Source organism: Aethalodelphis obliquidens, unplaced genomic scaffold (genome assembly GCF_003676395.1).
Source record: "Aethalodelphis obliquidens isolate GAN/ISIS:26980383/991018 unplaced genomic scaffold, ASM367639v1 scaffold2, whole genome shotgun sequence".
Taxonomy (NCBI): domain Eukaryota; kingdom Metazoa; phylum Chordata; class Mammalia; order Artiodactyla; family Delphinidae; genus Aethalodelphis; species Aethalodelphis obliquidens.
This window is the reverse complement of record NW_020837946.1, coordinates 82,789,245-82,812,093: the sequence shown is the minus strand read 5'-3', so window position 1 is coordinate 82,812,093 and position 22,849 is coordinate 82,789,245.

The window sequence follows — 22,849 nt, the reverse complement described above, 5'->3', positions numbered from 1 at the left end:
GAGAGAGAGGGAGGGAGGGAGGGAGGGAGGGAGGGGGAGGGAGGGAGAGGGAGAGGGAGGGAGGGAGGGAGAGGGAGGGAGGGCGCGCTGTCCCATGGCGGAGGTGTAGCAGGATGTGGAGTTCATCTCTTCCCACAAACGCACCAAGAATACATCTACGAATGGAACAATTGTCACAGAGCACCTGCTAAACACTAGCAGAGGACTTCAGACACCTAAAAGGACAAGAAAGGTGTCCATGTAACCGGGTAGGATGAAAGAAAGAAGAAGGGAAAAGGAAGAAGAGAGGAAGCAGGATGGGACCTGCACCCCCGGAGGGGAGGTGAAGGTGAGGCAATGTTCCCACATCTGGGGAACCCCCCTCACTGGCGGGGAGATCAGCTGGGACAGAAGGGGAGCCTCAGGGGCTTGAAGGAGAGCCCAGCAACCAGTCTGTGGCAGGGCGGACAGAGTGAGACCTACACAGATGGTCTGTGCCACAGCCCTGTGCACTCCAGCCTGAGATGGGCGTCTGCCAGTGCACATGGGGGCTGGAGGGGACTGCTGTTGGCCATGATGAGACAGGCTGAGGGGACAGGAGTGAGGAGCTCCACAACGAAGAATGCTTGTGGAGGAAGCGTGGACCTCCAGAGAAGTGAAGAGCCATTGCTGAGTGATGCACAAAGGGCAGGGCTGCCGTTTCAGCCTCTCTTCTCACGCGCTGGCCCCTGACTCCATGGGCACTAGGGAGGGCTCCCACCGGAGCTGGCTCACAAGCCCCTGCCATCGCCTCCTCTACACCTCCACCCCCAGCCTGGGCAACACACTCGCCCTGATCTCTGCCTGATGGGCTCTCGCATTCAAATCACTACTCCAGCACCCTCCCGACTGAGCACCTTGTTTGCCGTGATCCCCACCTTGGCTCCTTCCTGCCTGATGGACTCTGGAGGGAGAAACACACACAAGAGTGGGGTTGAAACCACAGCTGCGTCCCAGGGGCCGTGTGACTAAGGAAGAAGAGCTAAAATCTCTCCTTGTGGCTGCACAAACCGTGGAGTTACACCTCTGCTGATGGCTTCCTAAATTCAGCATCCATGAAACATCTGAAAGGAAAATAAGTGCTCTTGCAGCTCGGCCGTGTCTCTGTCTCACTTTAGTAACTTTGGGCTTTGTGGACATGTACAGGCAGGGGTTGGGCCAGGACACAGTCTGACCTACCTCTAAAGCTCCCACAGTGGGTCCAAGTGCACGACTATTACAGTTATGGGACCTGACCTCAGTGGATCTGTGCTAGTGGCCCGTTGAAAACAACACCTGACAGTCACCAGGACCAACTGCTGGCATACCCACAGTTAAGGCAGGACTGAGAGCAATGCCAACAACAGTGTACTTTGTGAGCCTGCACAACGGGTGAAAGGGGCCACAACAGAGCACGTCCACAGGTGAACAGCTCCAGAGGAGGAATACTCAGTTGTTTCTCTCCCAGTGGGAGTGCTCCAATCCCAGCTACCTTGCATCACAAAACAGAAACACAGTTAAGAAACAGGTATGAGGGCCTCTATTCCAACACCTAGAAAGCAGACCTCACCCCTGACAGAGGAGTGACAACCACAGAGCAAAGGGGAGGCCCTGCTCAATATCCAGGGCAGGCTCTGGTCACCACAACTCCAATCAAAACCCCTAACAAAAAAAAATAAATAAATAAAAAAAATAAAAAAAAAAATAAAAAAATAAAAAAACCCCTAACAAGGGGATAATGGCACTAGCCTATGGAAAAACCTCACCCATGAGGGGGGCAGACATCAGAAGCAAGAGGAAATATGATCCTGCAGGCTGTGGAAAGAAGACCACAAACACAGTAAGTCTGACAAAATGAGAAGACAAAGAAATATACTGCAGATGAAAGAGAAAGATAAAAACCTACAAGAACAACTAAATGAAGAAGAGACAGACAATCTACATGAAAAAGAAATCAGAGTAATGATAGTAAAGATGATCCAAGATCTCAGAAAAAGAATGGAGGCATGGATAGAGAAGATGCAAGAAATATTTAACAAAGACCTAGAAGAAAGAACAAACAGAGATGAATAATACAGTAACTGAAATGAAAAATGCACTAGAAGGAAAGCTAGAGTAGCAATACTAAAATCAGACAAAATAGACTTTAAAATAAAGACTGTCACAAGAGATAAGAAAGGACACTACATAATGATCAAGAGATTAATACAAGAAAAAGACATAGCAATTGTATATATGTGTGCTTCCAACATAGGAGCACCTCAATATATAAGCCAAATGCTAACAGCCATAAAAGGGGAAATCAACAGTAACACAATAATAGGGGGGGACTTTAACACCCCACTTACACCACTGGATAGATCATCCAGACAGAAAATCAATAAGGAAACACAAGCCTTAAATTACACCAGAGAGACTTCATTGCTATTTATAGGACATTCCATCCGAAAGCAGCAGAATACACTTTTCTCTCAAGTGCACAAGTAACATTCTCCAGGATAGACCACATTTTGGGTCACAAATCAAGCCTTGGTAAATTTAAGATAATTGAAATCGTATCAACCATCTTTTCTGACCACAACACTATGAGATCAGAAATCAATCACAGGGAAAAAAAAAAAAACCTGTAAAAAACACAAACTCATGGAGGCTAAAAAATATGTTACTAAATAACCAGTGGATCACTGAAGAAATCAAAGAGGAAAAAAGAAAAGAAAAAAAAAAAAACCTAGAGATAAATGACAGCAAAACACAATGATCCAAAACTTATGGGATGCAGCAAAAGCTGTTCTAAGAGGGAAGTTTATAGCAATACAATCTTACCTCAAGAAAAAAGAAAAATCTCAATAAACAACCTAACCTTACACCTAAAGCAACTAGAGAAAGAAGAAGAAACAAAAACCAAAGTGTAGAAGGAAAGAAATCATAAAGATCAGAGCAGAGATAAATGAAATGGAGACAAAGAAAACAACAGCAAAGATCAAAGTAAAAGCTGGTTCTTTGAAAAGATAAACAAAATTGATAAACCTTTAGCCAGACTCATCAAGAAAAAAAGGGAGACAACTCAAACCAATGTAATTAGAAATGAAAAAGATGAAGTTACAACTGAAACCACAAAAATACAAAGGATCATAAGAGACTACTACAAGCAACTATACACCAACAAAATGGACAATCTAGAAGAAATGGACAAATTCTTAGAAAGGTGCCACCTTCCAAGACTGAACCAGGAAGAAACAGAAAATTTGAACAGACCAATCACAAGTAATGAAATTGAAACTGTGATTAAAAATCTTCCAACAGAAAACAGTCCAGAACCAGATGGCTTCACAGGTGAATTCTATCAAATATTTAGAGAAGAGTTAACACCTACACTTCTGAAATGCTTCCAAAAAATTTGCAGAGGAAGGAACACTCTTAAGCTCATTCTATGAGGCCACCATCACCTGCTACCAAAACCAAACAAAGATATCACAGAAAAAGAAAATTGCAGACCACTACCACTGATGAACATAGATACAGAATTCCTCAGGAAAATACTAGCAAACAGAATCCAACAACATATTAAAAGGATCATACACCATGAACAAGTGGAATTTATCCCAGGGATGCAATGATTTTGTCAATATCCACAAATCAGCCAGTGTGATACACCACAGCAACAAACTGAAGAATAAAAACCATATGATCATCTCAATAGATGCAGAAAAAGCTTTTGACAAAATTCAACACCAATTTATGATAAAAACTCTCCAGAAAGTGGGCACAGAGGGAACCTACCTCAACATAACAAAGGCCATGTATGACAAACTCACAGCAAATATCATTCTTAATGGTGAAAAACTGAAAGCATTTTCTCTAAGATCAGGAAAAAGACAAGGATGCACACTATTATCACTTTTATTCAACATAGTTTTGGAAGTCCTAGCCACAGCAATCAGAGAAGAAAAAGAAATTAAAGAAATCTTAATTGGAAATGAAAAAGTAAAACAGGCACTGTTTGCAGATGATATAACACTATACATAGAAAACCCTAAAGATGCTACCAGAGAACTACTAGAGCTCATCAAGGAATCTGGTAAAGTTGCAGGATACAAAATTAATACACAGAAATTTCTTGCATTCCTATACACTAAAAAGAAAAGATCAGAAAAAGAAATCAAGGAAATAATCCCATTTACCATCACATCAAAGAGAGTAAAATACTTAACAATAAACCTACCTAAGGAAGCTAAAGACCTGTAGTCAGAAAACTATAAGATAGTGATGAAAAAAATCAAAGATGACACAAACAGATGGAGAGATATACCATGCTTTGGATTGGAAGAATCAGTGTTGTGAAAATGACTATACCACCCAAAGCAACCTACAGATTCAATGCAATCCATATCAGATTACCAGTGGCATTTTTCACAGAATTAGAACAAAGAATTTTACAATTAGTATGGAAACACAAAAGACCACGAATAGCCAAAGCAATCCTGAGAAAGAAGAACAGGGCTGGAGGATCAGGCTCCCTGACTTCAGACTACACTGCAAAGCTACAGTCATCAAAACAGTATGGCACTGGCACAGAAACAGAAATATAGATCAACCAAACAGGATAGAAAGCCCAGAGATAAACCCACGTACCTATGGTCAACTAATCTATGACAAAGGAGGTAAGAATAAACAATGGAGAAAAGACCATCTATTCAATTGGTGGTGCTGGGAAAACTGGACAGCTACATGTAAAAGTATGAAATTAGAACACTCCCTAACACCATACACAAAAATAAACTCAAAATGGATTAGACCTAAGTGTAAAGCCAGATACTATAAAACTCTGAGAGGAAAACATAGGTAGAACACTCTTTGACATAAATTGCAGCAAGATCTTTATTGACCCACTCCTAGAGTAATGAAAATAGAAACAAAAATAGACAAATGGGACCTAATGAAACTTAAAAGCTTTTTCACAGCAAAGGATATCATAAACGAAATGAAAAGACAACCCTCAGAATGGGAGAAAATATTTGCAAATGAAGAAACTGACAAGGGATTAATCTCCAAAATATACGAACAGCTTATACAGCTCAATATCTAAAAAACATAACAGCCCAATCAAAATTGGGTGAAACATCTAAATAGACATTTCTTCAAGGAAGACATACAGATGGCTAAAAAGCACATGAAAATATGCTCAACATCACTAATCATTAGAGAAATGCAAATCAAAACTACAGTGAGCTATCTCCTCACACTGGTCAGAATGGCCATCATCAAAAAATCTACAAACAATAAATGCTGGAGAGGGTGTGGAGAAAAGGGAACCCTCCTACACTGTTGGTCAGAATGCAAACTGGTACAGCCACTATGGAGAAGAGTATGGAGGTTCCTTAAAAAACTGAAAATAGAACTTCCATATGATCCAGTAATACCACTCCTGGGCATATATCTGGAGAAAACCATAATTCGAAAAGATACATGCACCCGAATGTTCACTGCAACACTATTTACAATAGCCAGGACATGGAAGCAACCTAAATGTCCATCAACAGAGGAATGGATAAAGAAGATGTGGTACATATATACAATGGAGTATTACTCAGCCATAAAAAAGAACAAAATAATGCCATTTGCAGCAACATGGATGGACCTAGAGATTGTCATAGTGAGTGAAGTAAGTCAGACAGAGAAAAGACAAGTATCATATGATATTGCTTATATGTAGAATCTTAAAAAAAAAGGTAAAAATGATCTTATCTACAAAACAGAAATAGTTACAGATGTAGAAACCAAACTTTTGGTTACCAGGGTGTAAGCGGGGGAGGGATAAATCAGAAGATTGGGAATGACATATATACATACACCACTATATATAAAATAGATAATTAACGAGGACCTACTGTATAGCACAGGGAACTCTACTCAATACTCTGTAATGGCCTACATGGGGAAAGAATCTAAAAAAGAGTGGATATATGTATATGTATAACTGATTCACTTTGCTGTACACCTGAAACTAATACAACACTGTAGATCAACTATACTCCAATAAAAATTTTAAAATAAATAAATATTTAGAGTAAAAAACAAAAAAACTTTGACTCTGTTTTATCATGTATAAAATCTAAATAAAATATCTACTCCATAGAATTATACACTTAAATTAGTTTTGTAATATATTATGTTTACTCAATACTTATTAGTATCCTAAACCCAGGATAATACCTACCTTTGATTTTATGAATAACATTAAAGAACCTAATTTCATTGGAGTAAAGTCACAGTCAATTCTTAGGACTGCCAAATAACTTTACTACTTTGAGGAAAATGAACTGAAGCAGCCTTGGAGAGTCATCAAAACCCATCCCTCCTCCTGGAAATCAACTAGAGGTAGACTCAGGAGAGTTGTCCTTGAAGTAAAGAGCAGTTTGTTATATGTACTTCCATTGCATTTGAAGAGACTATCAACAAATCTAAACTAAGCCAAACAGTTTGAGAGGTATAATTCATTACCAATTAAGGAAAAATGGACTTTTAATGCAATCAGTTCAAATTACCACAGAATGCCTATTCTTCCATTTGATTTAGCATCAATTTAGCAACTGGCAGAATGCATAACCTCCAAATTTACAAATTAACTTTGATCCAAGGTATTTGTCTTTTGAATACAAAAAAGGAGTTGACCTCTTCCACTTTAAAATGTATGGAAATTATATAAAAATCAATGCACCAACAGCTTGCTCTATTAATCAAAATTTTTAAGTCAAGATTCAGGCACTTAGTTTTTAAGTCAGAGGAGGCACTTACAATGCATGTTCTGACAGGTTGAAGTTAATACAAGTATCCAAAGCTATCTGAAATTCCATCGTGCAAATACTCATTCTGATGACTTCCATAAAAGGGAGTAATTCTGAAAAATTACTATCATAATTGAAAAGACATTACAGAGAATGTGCATCTATGCACCAGGAAAACATTCAAGTTACACAGGAGATCAGAGGAGAGAATGTTTAGTAGCAAATAGTCATACCTCAACCATTTTTTGATAGGATCACATCTTGTGTTTATGTGTCTAAATACACTGAATATTAGGATGCACTATTATCTTTCCTACATATTAAGGATGAGGATGCATTTTCTCTTGCCATCAAATATCACTCGAGCAATTCTTCAGCCAGGAAGTAACTAATCTTAATTGCATTATTGCTTGTTTATTTTGCTAAGATTTATCTGTATTGATCATGTTGCTTTAACACATGCATTTTTATATCATGCTTTATTCGTTTCCATGTAGAGTAAAATATTCATATCCAGTATTCCACAGTATTGTTGCGTACTGCACACAGAATAGGCCCACATAAGAGTTTGTTAAATGACACATAATTAGGTAATTAGTGTTTTTCATACTTTATATTCTACAGAAATTCGTGGCAGATGTTATATATGTGTTTAAATATATCTTAGTGATATTTGAGGAATTGCTTAAGGTTTTGTGATGGACTGAGAATAAACTGTTTTCCCATTTAAAAAAATAAAAGATTCAATACTTTTTCAGAAGCAGAATAGACTCAGATGATCTAACTTTTTTAGACCATTATGGTTAACATTAGTCAAAGACTTATCTAGATATAATCAATAAATTATTTTCTTACCAATGCTAAATTATTTGAGGACTTCTAGTTGCTGTTTATATAAGAATGAAAAGAGCTCAGATATTTAAAATTAACCTGTTTGGGTTCAAATCTTGTCTTTATCACTATCTGTGTGAACTTCAGCAAGTTACTTAATGTGTTTGCTCTTCCTTTTCCGATTTATAAGTTGGGGATAATAGCATTACCTCATAGGCTTGTTATGAGGATTAAAAGGGTTAATTTTGGAAATTATTTAAGTAGTGCTGGGCAAATACTAATCACTAAATGAATATTTATGAAAGAAAGGAAAAAACAAAGGCCATCTTAGTAATATGAAAAACACTTATTTAATTAAAAAGTTGTTTAAATATCCTAAACATATTTGCTTTTCTTTAAGTGCAAGATAGAGGATGCATAATGTAAGTTCAACTGGCAAGGACCTAAGTTTATGAAAACTTGGCTTTAGAAACTAATGGAGAAGTTATAAAATGCAGATATCCTAAGGAACACAGAAGCAGGATGAAATTTTTTGGCAGGGAACGATATTTTGGTTACCAAGGTAACAGAGGTAAATTCCATTGGATGTACTTCTCCATTGAGTTTAGTTTGAGTGGAGTTTGTTTTGGGGGTTGAATGGTATAAGACAAAAGTTCCATTGTATTAAGTAAGTATTGGAGAACAGACTTAAGTGGAAAAGCTAGTTACTGAAAAAAAAAAAAAATTGTGGCTCTGTAGCTAACTACAAAGCAAACCTTGACACTTTTGCTAGTAGGGTCAGAGACAGCCACACTTATCAGTACTCCTTGCATAGAAATTAAACAGAGGAACACAGCTGTTAACATGAAGGCAATAATTTACTCAGCTGAAGTGACTATCATTCCTCTGTGACTTTAGGTTTGTCTTGATTCTTATTTCAAATGGCATCACCGTATTTAGTGTATTTTAAGAATGAGTTATGTAAACCACGGAATAATGAATATTTTCATTAAAATAATTTCAAAACAACTATATTCAATGTTTATGTGTTCAAATGCCTGCAAAGAATGCCTAGAGAACCTTTGTTGGCAATGCTTAGCTATTAAATAAAATGTGTGACACCTAGTGCGAAAACCGTTTAACAGCACACAAAATAGACTAGAGGTCTAGAGATACACATCTCAGAGTATGTGTCCAATTTACTGCACAGCATACTAGTAGAATTTTTGGTGTGACAAAGTCATGAATTCTATTTATTTTGACTATTTCTACTAATATCTTTAATAGGCACTTTTATGATAATCTTTTAATGTAATGGCTACCTCCAGTAAAGTATATTAGAAATTAAATAGTTTGTGAACATAAATGCTAATACAACAAGATCTATTAATTTACTAATCTATAATTATATAACATGAGCGGCTCAAATTTACAAATAATAACTGGATTAATAACTTCTAATTCTTTTGTATCACTTAGAATGTCTTTGGTTGCAAGTAACAGAAGAGCATAATACAAATTATTTCAAATAGTAAGGAAATGTGTTGTCTTCTAAGAATGTGAAAACATTTTCCAAAAGCTTTCTCTCATCTCATTGGCCACACGGCTGTAGAGTATCCCTAAAAAGAGGTTCTCGAAGTGTAGTCTCCACCAGCAACAGTGGGAACCTGTTAGAAATTAATTTCTCCAACTTCACACAAGACCTACTGAATCAAAACCTCTGGGGGTGAGGACCAACCATCTGCACTTCAACAAGCTCTCCTGGGTGATTCTGACACACACTCAAAGTGCAAAGCACTTCCCTCAACCAATCATGGAAAAATGAAAGATTACTACAATTTGTTTAAACTATCTGAATACACAGCCTGGAGTTTAGGATAAGGGCCTTTCCTGAGGGATAACTGAAAACAAAACAAAACAGTATTCTGTTAGCAAAGAGGATATCAGAGGATGGGTATGTGGAAGGGTGAGTGGATAAATGTTGAGAAGGCAACATTTTCACATCCTTTGTCATGGAACTGTAAAAGCAGTAGAAAGACCTTGAGCTTTCGAAACCGAACACATTATTTGGAAACCAAATTCCACCCCTTAGTGGAAAATGGCAAGTTATTTCATTTCTAGGCACCTCGACTTTCTCATCTTAAAACTTGAATAATGATGCATTTCTCAAAGAGATTTTGTGACTGGGATATAGTAAGCAATGAATAAACTATAATTTCCCATCACAATTTCATCTGAGCTATTAATGTGAAAGCTTAGCATTTTTGTGCTTTATTTTTATTCCACTTCTGACTACCCAGTTTAGATGTGTTAGCAAGAGCACCTCAAATTGCATTTGTTTATTATTTCTTTGTACAATAAGAATGCTACCTAAAAATTAACAGGTTATTCCTTCTGCAAAAGGACTTTTTATTAAAAGCTGGTTCATCTAATGGACTGGGTACTAGATTTCAACAGACTTTTGTCGGAACATTTGGAACAGGAACATTTTATTGTTTTAAGTGTAGACTGTTTTCCAACATTCTATCAAGAACACTAGTTATTAGGGTCACCAGATTTAGCAAATAAAAATGCAAGACACCCAGTTAATTTTGAATTTCAAATAAGCAAAGAATTATTTTTTAGTGTTAAGTACAGGCTCACCTAGGAAATATTGTGCGTTCGGTTCCAGACCACAACAATAAAGCCTGTATTGCCATGAGGTAAGTCACACTGGTTTCCTAGTGCTTATACAAGTTATGTTTATACTATACTGTAGTCTATTAAGTGTACAATAGAAGTATGTCTAAAAAACAATGTACATACCTTAATTATAAGATTTATTGCTAAAAATGCTAACCATTATCTGAGCCTTCAGCGAGTTGTAATCTTTCTGCTGGTGGAGAGTCTTGCCTTGATGTTGACGGCTGCTGACTGATCAGGGTAGTGGTTGCTGAAGGCTCGGTGGCTGTAGGAATTTCTTAAAATAAGACAACAATGAAGTTTGCCACATTGGGGTGACTCTTTCTTTTAGAAATTATTTCTCTGTAGCATGCAATGCTGTTTGATAGCATTTTATCCACAGTAAAACTTCTTTCAAAGCTGGAGTCAAGCCTCTCAAACCCTGCTGCTGCTTTATCAACTAAGTTTATGCAGTATTTTAAAACTTCTGTTGTCATTTCAACAGTCTTCACAGAATCTTCACTAGGAGTAGATTCCATCTCAAAAAACCACTTTCTTTTCTCATCTATAAGAAGCAACTCCTCATCAGTTAAACTGTTATCATGAGATTTCAGCAGTTCAGTCACATCTTCAGGCTCCACTTCTAATTTTCTTGCTCTCTCCACTACATTTGCAGTTACTTCCTCCACTAAAGTCTTGAACCCCTCAAAGCCATCCATGAGGACTGAAATCAACTGCTTCCAAACTGCTGTAAATGTTAATAATTTTGACCTTTTCCCATGAATCACAAATGTAAGTAATGGAATCTAGAATGGTGGCCCTTCCAGGAAGTTTTTAATTTACTTTGCTCAGATCCATCAGAGGAATCACTAGTTATGGCAGCTATAGCCTTAGGAAATGTATTTCTTAAATAATAAGACGTGAAAGTCAAAAGTACTCCTTGATTCATGGACTGCAGAATGGACGTTGTGTTAGCAAATCATAATAACACTATTGCATCTCCTTCAGAGTTCTTGGGTGACCAGGTGCATTATCAATGAGGAGTAACATTTTGAAAAGAATCTTTTCTTCTGAGCAGTAGGTCTTAACAGTGGGCTTAAAATATTCAGTAAACCATGTTGTAAACAGAAGAGCTGTCATCCAGGCTTTGTTGTTCCATTTATAGAGCACAAGCAGAATAGATTTAGCATAATTCTTAAGGGCCTTAGGATTTTCAGAATGCTAAATGAGCACTGACTTCAACTTCAAGTCACCAGCTGCATTAGCCCCAACAAGAGAGTCAGCCTCTCCTTTGAAGCCAGACATTGACTTCTCCTCTCTAGCTATGGAAGTCCTAGATGGCATCTTCTTTCAATAAAAGCCTGTTTCATCTGCACTGAAAATCTGTTATTTAGTGGAGTCACTTTCATTAATTATCTTAGCTAGATCTTCTGGAAAACTTGTTGCAGCTTCTACATAAGCACTTGATGCTTCACCTTGCACTTTGATGTCATGGAGACAGCTTCTTTCCTTAAACCACAAGGACCAACCTCTGCTGGCTTCAAACTTTTCTTCTGCAGCTTCGTCACTTCTCTCAGCCCTCATAGAATAGAAGAGAGTTAGGGCCTTGCTAATTCTCTTCAATATGAGGGTTTAAGGGAATGTTGCGACTGGTTTGATTTTCTATCCAGACCACTGAAACTTTCTCCATATTAATAATAAGGCTTGTCGTTTCTTGTCATTCATGTGTCCACTGGAGTATCACTTTTGATTTCCTTCAAGACCTTTTACTTTGTATTCACAACTTGCCTAACTATTCGGCACAAGAGGCCTAGCTTTTGACTATATCACCTGTCAACATGCCTTCCTCACTAAGCTTAATCCTGTACAGCTTTTGATTGAAAGTGAGAGACCTGCAATTCTTCCTTTCACTTTAATACTTAAAGGCCACTGTAGGATTATTAATTGGCCTAATTTCAATACTGTTGTGTCTCAGAGAATAGGAAAGCCCAAGGAGAGCAAGAGAGGTGGGAGAACAGCCAGTCAGCGGAGCAGTCAGAACACACATACGATTTATGGATTAAGTTCACAGTCTTATATTGGGCATGGTTTGTAGTGCCCCAAAACAATACAACAGTAACATCAAAGATCACAGATCACCATAACAACCATACTAATAATGAAAAGGTCTGAAATATTATGAGAATTACCACACTGTGACACAGAGACACAAAGTGAGTAAATGTTGTTGAAAAACGCACTGATACACTTACTCGACACAAGGTTGCTACAAACCTTCAATTTATAAAAAACACAATAGCTGTGAAGCACAATAAAACAAGGTAAGCTTGTGTACCCAAAGTACTATATGGAATGTATTTATACAAAAAAAAAATCATTGTTTATCTGAAATTCAAGTTTAACGGATGTCCTGTATTTTATCTTGAACTCTGCTAATATTTCCACTCCTCTATCTCTATTAAACCTCTCACAATCATGAGCACAAACAGTGTCACTTCATGGAGGTTTGGTTTACTTGGTTGTGAAATTAGGCTATTAGACTAAAGGATATCTGAGGTCCCTATTTTCTAAAACTCTAACGTATAGGAAGTTTCACTGCACTTCTGGGACCATATGAAAAATTAGATGAGGCCTTATTTTAAAAGCTATAAAGTCATATACAAATATTGGTAATGGTGATGATAGAGCAACCTATTAAATTATATGTCTGACTATAAAACTATTCAAAGCCTTCTTATATATTTATCTTTTGTTAAATATCCCCACCAAATATTGTCACAAGAGAAGTCAATGTAAGTGATATCTCCGAATTTATTCTACTTATATTGTCTATAGATATTTATAAGTTAGGCCTTGAGAAAGCCTAATATGAATCCTTCTTAATTTAAGAGTAAACTACATTTATCTGTTATCAACAAATCTCATAACAATCCATAACATATGTGTTGAGCAAATTTGCTTCTTGTAAAACTGTTTTCAAGGAATAAGTAAAACACGGTACATAAACAAGAATAGCTGAATAATCAACATATTGTGAATTTTATCAAGAGGTATATTCTAACAATAATATAATTAGGTTAACACTATGTTTTAGCTATTTCTTAAATATATAAGTGAAATTATTTTTTCCTCTATTTATGTTAAAACTTATTTTGATAATATAAGTTGTTTTTTTTAAATAAATTTATTTATTTATTTGTTTATTTTTGTCTGCGTTGTGTCTTTTTTGCTGCATGCAGGCTTTCTCTAGTTGCAGCAAGCGGGGGTTACTCTTTCTTGCGGTGCACTGGCTTCTCACTGTGATGACTTCTCTTGTTGTGGAGCGTGGGCTCTAGGCACGTGGGCTTCAGTAGTTGTGGCACGTGGGCTCAGTAGTTGTGGCTCATGAGCTCTAGAGCACAGGCTCAGTAGTTGTGGTACACGGGCTTAGCTGCTCTGCGGCATGTGGGATCTTCCCAGACCAGGGCTCAAAACCGTGTCCCCTGCGTTGGCAGGCGGATTCTTAACCACTGTGCCACCAAGGATATTTTTTATAGCATAATTATAAATTGCATATTTTTCCCTCTTTCTACTATATTAGTAATGTATATCAAAGCAATGAAATAAAAATACAATAATTTTTACATTAATAAAACAAAGATCTGTTTGTGTGTATATTTTGTATGCTACAAAGACAATTAGGGATAACCAGCTTAGCAAACTTATAGCACAGAAATTATACAGAGTTAAAAGACACATGGGCGGGCTTCCCTGGTGGCGCAGTGGTTGAGAGTCCACCTGCCGATGCAGGGGACACGGGTTCGTGCCCCGGTCCGGGAAGATCCCACATGCCACGGAGCGGCTAGGCCCGTGAGCCGTGGCCGCTGAGCCTGCGCATGCGGAGCCTGTGCTCCGCAACGGGAGAGGCCACAACAGTGAGAGGCCCGCGTACCACAAAAAAAAAAAAAAAAAAAAAGACACATTGGCATCCCTTCTTTATTCTGGTCATATAATCTTTAAAAAATTGATCCCACATCTTAATGTTCCAAAAAAAAAAAGCCTCATTTTATTAATATTTTAAGTACCAATTTTCTTCAGTGTTACAAGTTGGTTATGTTTCTAAAACTCATTCACTTCTGCCAACTACTGGCAAAATAATGTAGGTGATATAATGTTTACGTATAATAATACTTGATTAAAGAAAAACTTTGGTTGAATACCATTAAACAAAACAAAAAACAGAAATAAATTGATTTCCATTTATAACTTACATGTTTAAGAAAATAGATTTAATTAAAGAGATAGGAAAAATTAAGGTAAAAGTTTATGAAATGGATTTTATTTTAGATTTATTGATAGATTTATTCATTCAATTATTTTGTTTAGACTATGAAATTGCTATTTTTAAGGTCAAACGTTATCAAACATCAGTAATTTCATGTGATTCAAACTAATGGAATGCTTTCAAATGCCTTGGGAGTTGAAACTGGTTCTTTAATTTTACTCCAGATATATAATTTATAGTTTCATACATAAAGATACTTACTGCAGCAAAAAATAATTAAATAATTGGAAGCAGTTTTAATGTCCTTTAGTAGGAATATAGTTAAGAAAACTATAGTTCATATATACTATGGAATATTATTCAATACTTGAAATAACTTTTATATAATTTTTATAATACTTTACAATGGAAAGTCTAAAAAAAGAGAAGCAAAACTACATATGTAATATAATCTCAACTACTATATAAATGCATACATCAAAGTATCATTGGTGGACTATTTATGAGATTTTGCTGTATGTCCCAGATTTTCTGCTATAAACATCCAATCTTTTTTTATGATGGATTTTTTTTAATCCATTTTTTTTTAAACCTTATGATTCTTCTCTCCAATGGAACATGGAAAGAAGTGACCATGTGTTAGTCCCACATGAAGGCTTTGCAAATTTCTTCTATCTTGCTTGCACTTTTGCCCTCTACTGTGAAGGCAGGTGCTCAAGTTAGGAGCTATATCTCCAGCTTAGGTCTTGCACTGAGAAAACATGCAAACTTGACTGACATCCTGGAGCAGAACCACCACAGCTGGCCTGAAGATCCATGGGTTAAAAAAAATAATTATTTATTGTTGTAAGCCACCAATATTTAGGAGCTAATGCTATTTGATCATTATTGCCATAAAAGTGGGTTAATATAGGAGAAAGATCAGACATTAGCACGATTAAATTTGGGGTTGTCTAGTAGATATCCAAGTGGGAATGTGGTATGTAATTGTATATACGAGTCCTACCTGATCTTTGGGAAACATGCACTGCCATTCTCTCTGGTATCCAAGGCCTCAGATACCAGATATGGCCTCTACTGTGAGGTTTTCTCTACACCTTCCTTGGCCTCCTCCCAGATATGTCTGCCCTTCAACTTTCTCAGCTTTCATTGCCTATTCACTTCTCATCCTTCTTCCCTGGCCATCTGCTTTCTCCATAGTATATAAGAGTTGCAGGGTCAGGTGGCATGCTCTTCTAGTGCCATGCTAGGTGAGACTTCTCTAAGAAGCTTTCAGGTTTCTTGAGCTACACCTAGGAAAGTGAGGCATAAGGCCCCTTTATGTCTCCATAGATGAATCCATCAGAACCCCCTGGGATTTGACCTCTAGGACTGAGCAAGCATGGTGATTTTTATTCCTAACAGTCTTCATTCCATTTGCTTACTGGAATTTGAATTGGGGTAGAAAACCCGCAATTAAATATTATACCACCTAATATTGTACTTTCATATAGTCTATAAATTCTGAAAGTTGCCAAGATCTTTACAATCCTTACAATTAAACAGCACCGGGCATGTAAATAAAGCTTGTTTTAGATTCATAACTATTGTGTCCTTTAAATTTCAAGGACTTTTTGAATTTAAACTTAATAATTTGTTTTTGTTTGTTTTTGCTTTTTTAATAAGGTATATCTTCTTTCCAAGGGTTATGGTCACTTGCAGAGACAGATGGACCCTCACCCAAAATTTGGTTCTGATGTTGAGACTGATAATGTCACACATACACCAAGAGGGTATAAAAAGTTTTAGTGCTTACATAATTGAGGAATCTGGGAGGAGCAGGGCAAACCTCTCAGGCAGGTTTGAAATGGTCTGAGAGGGCAAGGAAGAGAGACTAGGCACCTAGGCTTTCTTATCCAGATGTGGGCAATTAGCTTATCTGGCAAGGGGAAGAGAGAGCGGTGAAGATTAAAAGCTATTAGGAAACATTTAAAAAGGGCTCTGGCCTACTCATTACACTGAGGCATTGCATATAGGAAGGTCTGGAAGTCAAGTGGGAGCACTGACAATGGGGACAGAGGGAAGTGATTTCTTAATATCACCTTAACACCTCAAATAAGTTAGGCTTTTCTTTTTCTTTAAACTAATCAATACACCAGTTTTGAGGAAAAGAGAAAAAAGGAAATAGGAAGAAGGAAACTAACATTTCCTGAGCTTGTAATATATTCCAGATGCTGCAATATACATGTCAAGAAATTTATTGAGATATTTGTGTTTTATTCTAAAATAATTTGCATATTTTTCTCTTCTCCTCTCCCAACTCAGTAGTAACCACAGCTATCATTTCTTTGCCTAAGGGACAAATTTGTGTGGAAAGTCCCAAAGAAAAGTTGTATGAAAACAATATTCTTTCCCTGGATTTTGCTTTTCAAGGTTTAAGTTGTAAGGATCAACCTAAATCATATCCATAGGAAAAGGGAAAGAGGTGGGTGCCCTAGGAGGTGCTCAGAGGAAGAGGCGAGTCTTCTGGGAGCAGAAGGAAAATAAGAATTATGACTTTGGGGGAAGGGCAGCAGATGCTCAAAGGTCTACATACCACCACCAAGGAAATGCTGGCTGTGCCAACAGCTCAATATCTGCAGGTCTTCTTAACAAGTCATGACTTGCTATAAATTTAACAAACTTAACAACCCAATAATCATAACAACCCCATTTTACAGATGAGGAAACTGAGGCTCAGAGAAACTGCACAATTTGCCCAAATTAATGTGATTAGTAAGAGTTAGTACCGACACTAAAATTTAAATCTGTCTGACATCGAAGATTTTTGCCTTTGTCTTAAATTGTGTTACCACCCAATAAATTTTTTTTTGGATATTACTGGACAAGATTTAGATGAGTTTACAAAGAGGATTAAAATGAAAACACAGTGTGATATTAAGGAGAGAGATTGTCTGAAGAGGAAAGAGGTAATCTTAAATAGCAAAAACCAAAGGAAATTCAGGGGAAGCAGGACTGTTGATTTTTTTCTACTTCTGCCCAAGAAGGGTACCCAGGCAGGATGCAGGCTGGTGGATGGACTTGGCTTGGGGACTGAAAAGATCAGAATTATGTGGTAAAGTCTGATAACCTGGAGAAGAAAGAGCCAAGGAATGAACAACTAAGGGTCAAACAGACAACTCAGGGATACAGAAAATGTTAAGTATGGAGCCAGTCCCTGAGGAAAAAGTAAAGGGGTACAAAACCACCTGGATGGGGTGGTAGTAATAATTGGAACAAATCAAGGGGTCAAAGACAATGGAATAAACCTTCTAAACATAGATCAGTCACTCAACTGACTAAAACATTTCAATTGCTGCTAATTGCCCTTTTGATAAAATCCAAATTTCTTATTTTCGTATAGAGGGCCCTTCAGGAGCCAACCCAGTCTATTTCTATATACTTATTTCTGTCCAATCTGCCCTTACTCTTGCATCTACTTTTCTTTATTGGCCATGCTTTGCCCTGGACTTCACAGCTGCTATTCCTGTCATGTGTAATATCTTCAGCTCCTCAGTCTATAATAGCCTAAACTCCCTAGTCTAAGTTCTATCTGTTCTTCAATTATAATAAAAATTGCTCACTTAATCAACTGTTCAGTCCATTCTAGACATTATGTAAAGAATTTAATGCATTATAGCAGCCTTTGAAGATAGGTAGCTTTCGCATGTTATGGATAAGACTGAGATTCTGAGAGGTCAAGTATTATATACATCGCCCATAAGTTACAAAGCATGGATTTAACCCATGCCCTCAGAAGACTGAGATTCCGAGAGGTCAAGTATTATATACATTGCCCATAAGTTACAAAGCATGGATTTAACTCCCAAGCCCTTAAATACATGATAAACCTATTAATGCTGCTTTTAAAGCACAAAATAAACCTCACCTATTCTGAATAAAAAAATGTATGAGAGACCACAATCAACTTCAAGTTCCCACTGGATTGTGTGTGTCTCATGAGCAAAAACATTAAGCAAACACAGTCCATTTCATCTGTAGAGACTGCCACTCAGACTGGGGAACAAATCTTCAAATCCATGATGTAAACCTCAGAAGAATCTTTTCTCCTAGATGTCTTAGAGAAGATCTTTCTATTGTCCATGAGCATAGCAAAGGCATAAGAAAGGTGACTCTTAGAAAATGTGTATCTACTCTTGGTTGTAGACATCTTTTCTATTTCTAATTTAAATAATGAAATAACTATTTAAATATAGATATTAGAAGACCATTAAGTGAGACAAGTTATGGTTTTCTGTTAGATATTAAGTTACATATGGAAGTCTTCTGGTGCGCTAGACTGTTGCTCTTAAGAGTGTGCAAGTGCAAACTGTGATGAAGATAATAACAAGCCTACAACTGAAAAGGAAACTAAGGCACAGGAAGAGGCTTTCAATGGCATCACAATTATTAATAGTTTTTCCGACTTCTCATCATGGGATGATAATACTGCATTTTCTCTTAAAAAGAAATTTTATAAGCATAATTTAGCATTAGGTTCCAGAGTAATTTTCATTTGATAAGTGGTTAAATTTTGAATTATGAATTTCCCTTGAACTTAATTTCATATTAGATCCTTCCTGGCCATCCTCCCCTGAACTATGCCCCCAAAGTAATCACTATCAATGTTTATAGAATCATATAATTTTAAATAATCACTTACTAAAAGTCCCCTGTTTTAAATACTGGGAAAACAAGGCCCACAGAGGTTATGGGAGAATTTTAAAGTATAGCTGGGGGCCAGTACCATACTGTTTTAATTACTGTAGCTTTATAGTACAGTTTGAAATCAGAGAGCATGATACCTCCAACTTTGTTCTTCTCCCTCAAAATTGTTATGGCTATTTGAGGTCTTTTGTGTTTCCATACAATTCTTTAAATTATCTGTTCTCATTCTATAAAAAATGCCTTATTTGGATAGGGGCTGCATTGAATCTGTGGAAAGCCTTGGGTGGTATGATCATTTTAACAATATTAATTCTTCCAATCCATGAGCACAGTTTATCTTTCCATTTGTTTATTTTATCTTCAGTTTCTTTAATTTGTGTCTTACAGTTTTCTGAGTATAGGTCTTTTACCTCCTTAGAGTTATTCCTAGGTATTTTATTCTTTTTCATGCGATTTAAATGGGATTATCTTCTTAATTTTTCTTTCTGATAGCTCATTGTTAGTGCATAGAAATGCAACAGATTTATCCAGTAATCCCACTCCTGGGTATTTATCCTAAGAAAATGAAAACGCTAATCTGAAAAGATACATGCATCCTTATGTTCACTGCAGCTTTACAATAGCCAAGATATGTAAGTAACCTAAATGCCCATCAACAGATGAGTGGATAAAAAAGATGTGGTATATATACACAATGTAATATTACTCAGCAATAAAAAATAATGAAATCTTGCCATTCACCACAACATGGATGGACCTAGAGGATATTATGCTAAGTGAACTAAGTAAGAGAAAGACAAATACCATACAATTTCACTTATATGTAGAATCTAAAAAACAAATGAACAAACATAACAAAGCAGAAACAGTCACAGATACAGAGAACAAACAGGTGGTTGCCAGAGAGGAGAGGGGTAGGGTAATGAGAGTAGGTGAGGGAGATTAGGAGGTACAAACTTTCAGCTACAAAGTAAATGAGTCACCAGTATGAAATGTTTAGTGTGGGAAATATAGTAAATAATTATGTAATATCTTTGTATGTTGACAGATGGTAATTAGACTTATCATGGTGATCATTTTGAAATGTACAGAAATACCAAATCACTACATTGTGTACCAGGAACTAACGTAGTGTTGTAGGTCAATTAATTTTGTATCTATATAGAGGATGGATGTTCACTAAACTTATTGTGGTAATCATTTCATGACGTATGTAAGTCAAACCATTATGCTCTACACTTTAAACTTACACAGTGCTGTGTATCAGTTATTCTCCTGTAAAACTGAAAGAAAAAATATAAAGTGCAGATTACCATACTTTAACAAAAAAAAAGTATAGCTGGGGGTGGAACCAAAGGTCCCTCATCTCCATCTACTATATTAAGCCACTAAGTACTAAGGGAGGGTAAGCTAGCTGTATTTCCTACATTGGGTAACATTCATTTAAATGAAACTATAAACAGCCCTCAAATTGCTAGGATCTGAATTAGATACAGTAGATAATAAGTGGCATAAATTTTGCCACTCCCCACGGAAAATGTAAATGGTTAAAAACAAACATGTAATTCAGGCAAAGAGGCTATCAGTTTCTATATGGCAATATTTTCCTTGTTCTGCCAAGGGTGACAAATTGACACATAGAAAATAGGATCAGTGTTAGTGACCTGTTAAGGACTGCTGTTTATTTTTTTTCTTTCTTTTTTTTCCTTTTTGTTGATAGAGAGAATCATCTAGGCATCGAACTGTTACAGTAACACTGGAATGGCAAGCAGCAATTAACAAGCTGAAACTGAGTCACATATAAACAAGCTTCAGCTGTATTTTCATGAAAAAATACTGACAAAATTAATTTTTAAAAATGTTTAGCTCCTCCTATTAATTTTTTTTCTGCCTTATCACTCAGACCTTCTTGTCCCTTCCTACAGATCCAGCATCTAGATTCACCTCTCTCATAAGAGGTATCGTTTTCTTCTTTGAGGGAAAAACAGTAGTACAGGTGGCTTTAGTTGTGTTACTATCTAGCCCATTATTTCAGCATAATTGTGATATTTAGTACATAGATTAATCTGCTTTCCTTCATGGATTACCTTTATTCATTTTTGTATTTTATTTGCTCATCAAATATAATTCCACACAAAATATGATTTTCTTTGGATTTATTCCCTACCAGTTTGAGAAATCACAATATAATTTTTCATTGCCATGAAATATTATGTGACTAATTCACGTCCTACCTTAAAATGTATCAGCAGGTCATGGTAGCTAACAAGAACCTCTGACATAGTTTCCTGGAGAATTTTGAAAGATTTCATGTCTGTTCTGAAGTGACAATCTAAATTATTATTGCTTGTTTTTAGAATTTCTTCTCAGACTTTAATGTATATAAGAATCATCTGAGAGCTTGTTAAAATGCAGATTTCTGGGTCCTACATCTTGGGGTTCTGATTCAGGAATGCCTGGCCTGGGGCCTGAAGTTTTGCATTTCTAACAAGCTACCAGATGAAGCTAATATAGCTACTACTCTGTGCCTTCAGTTTCCTGGAAAAACCATTCAAATGTCCTTTTAAACATACACAACAAATGGACACTAAAATCCATCCTTGCACATTGTGAAAGGGGATATTCGCCATTTAGTTCACATCATTAAATCTGTTAAATAAAATATGACACTGAGGAAATGGTAGCATCGTGGTTTCCACCAAATATATCACATGATGATCCTCTCCCGCTGTAATTATGCCTCATTGTTTGAAAGTCACATATTTGTACAAGAGAAAACAATGACTTGTGAAGGAAACAAACCACTATAGAGCTCCATCTGTATTAAAACAGAAATGTTTGTAGATTCTCATTATTGCACTGACCTGGCTCCTCATTTCTAACATTTTACAGACTGAGTTGATAGGTTTATGGACAAATCTGTAGGCTACAGAACAGCAAGAGTAAATAATAAATAAAATATAAAAAATATCTATGTGCCAGTCAAGGGCATGAACATTTCAGGGAGAAGGGCTTTAGGTGCCATGGCTTAAGGAATGCCTCAGACTTCCTAGGGAATGGTGATAATGTACTGGTTCTGTCCATTTCTAATCTAGGAAGACATTAAGAAGTTGGAGCTTTCTGGGTGAGCTTAATAAGAGAGGGTTGACTAATGTTGAGGAAAGAAGCATACCCTCTGCTTTAGAAAAAGAACCGATTTGTTTTGATCATGCCCATCTATCAGTAAAATGTTTTTGAGTACACACCTAATATAAGCATATTTATTTATTTCAAAGAATTTATGCTCACCATTATAACATTATTATATATAAATACTATGAAACACACACTAAAAATATTTTTGAAAGTTGAGATAAAGATGAAATAAACACATTTAAATGTCTTACTTAGAAAAAGGTTTATCATTAGCAATATTATATATAAATCCATATTTTTAATGGACTTATTGACAATGTCAACTTTTTTCTTTTCTTTTTTTTTTTTTTGCGGTATGCGGGCCTCTCACTGTTGTGGCCTCTCCCATTGCGGAGCACAGACTCTGGACGCGCAGGCTCAGCGGCCATGGCTCACGGGCCCAGCCGCTCTGTGGCATGTGGGATCTTCCCGGACCCGGGCACGAACTCATGTCCCCTGCATCAGCAGGCAG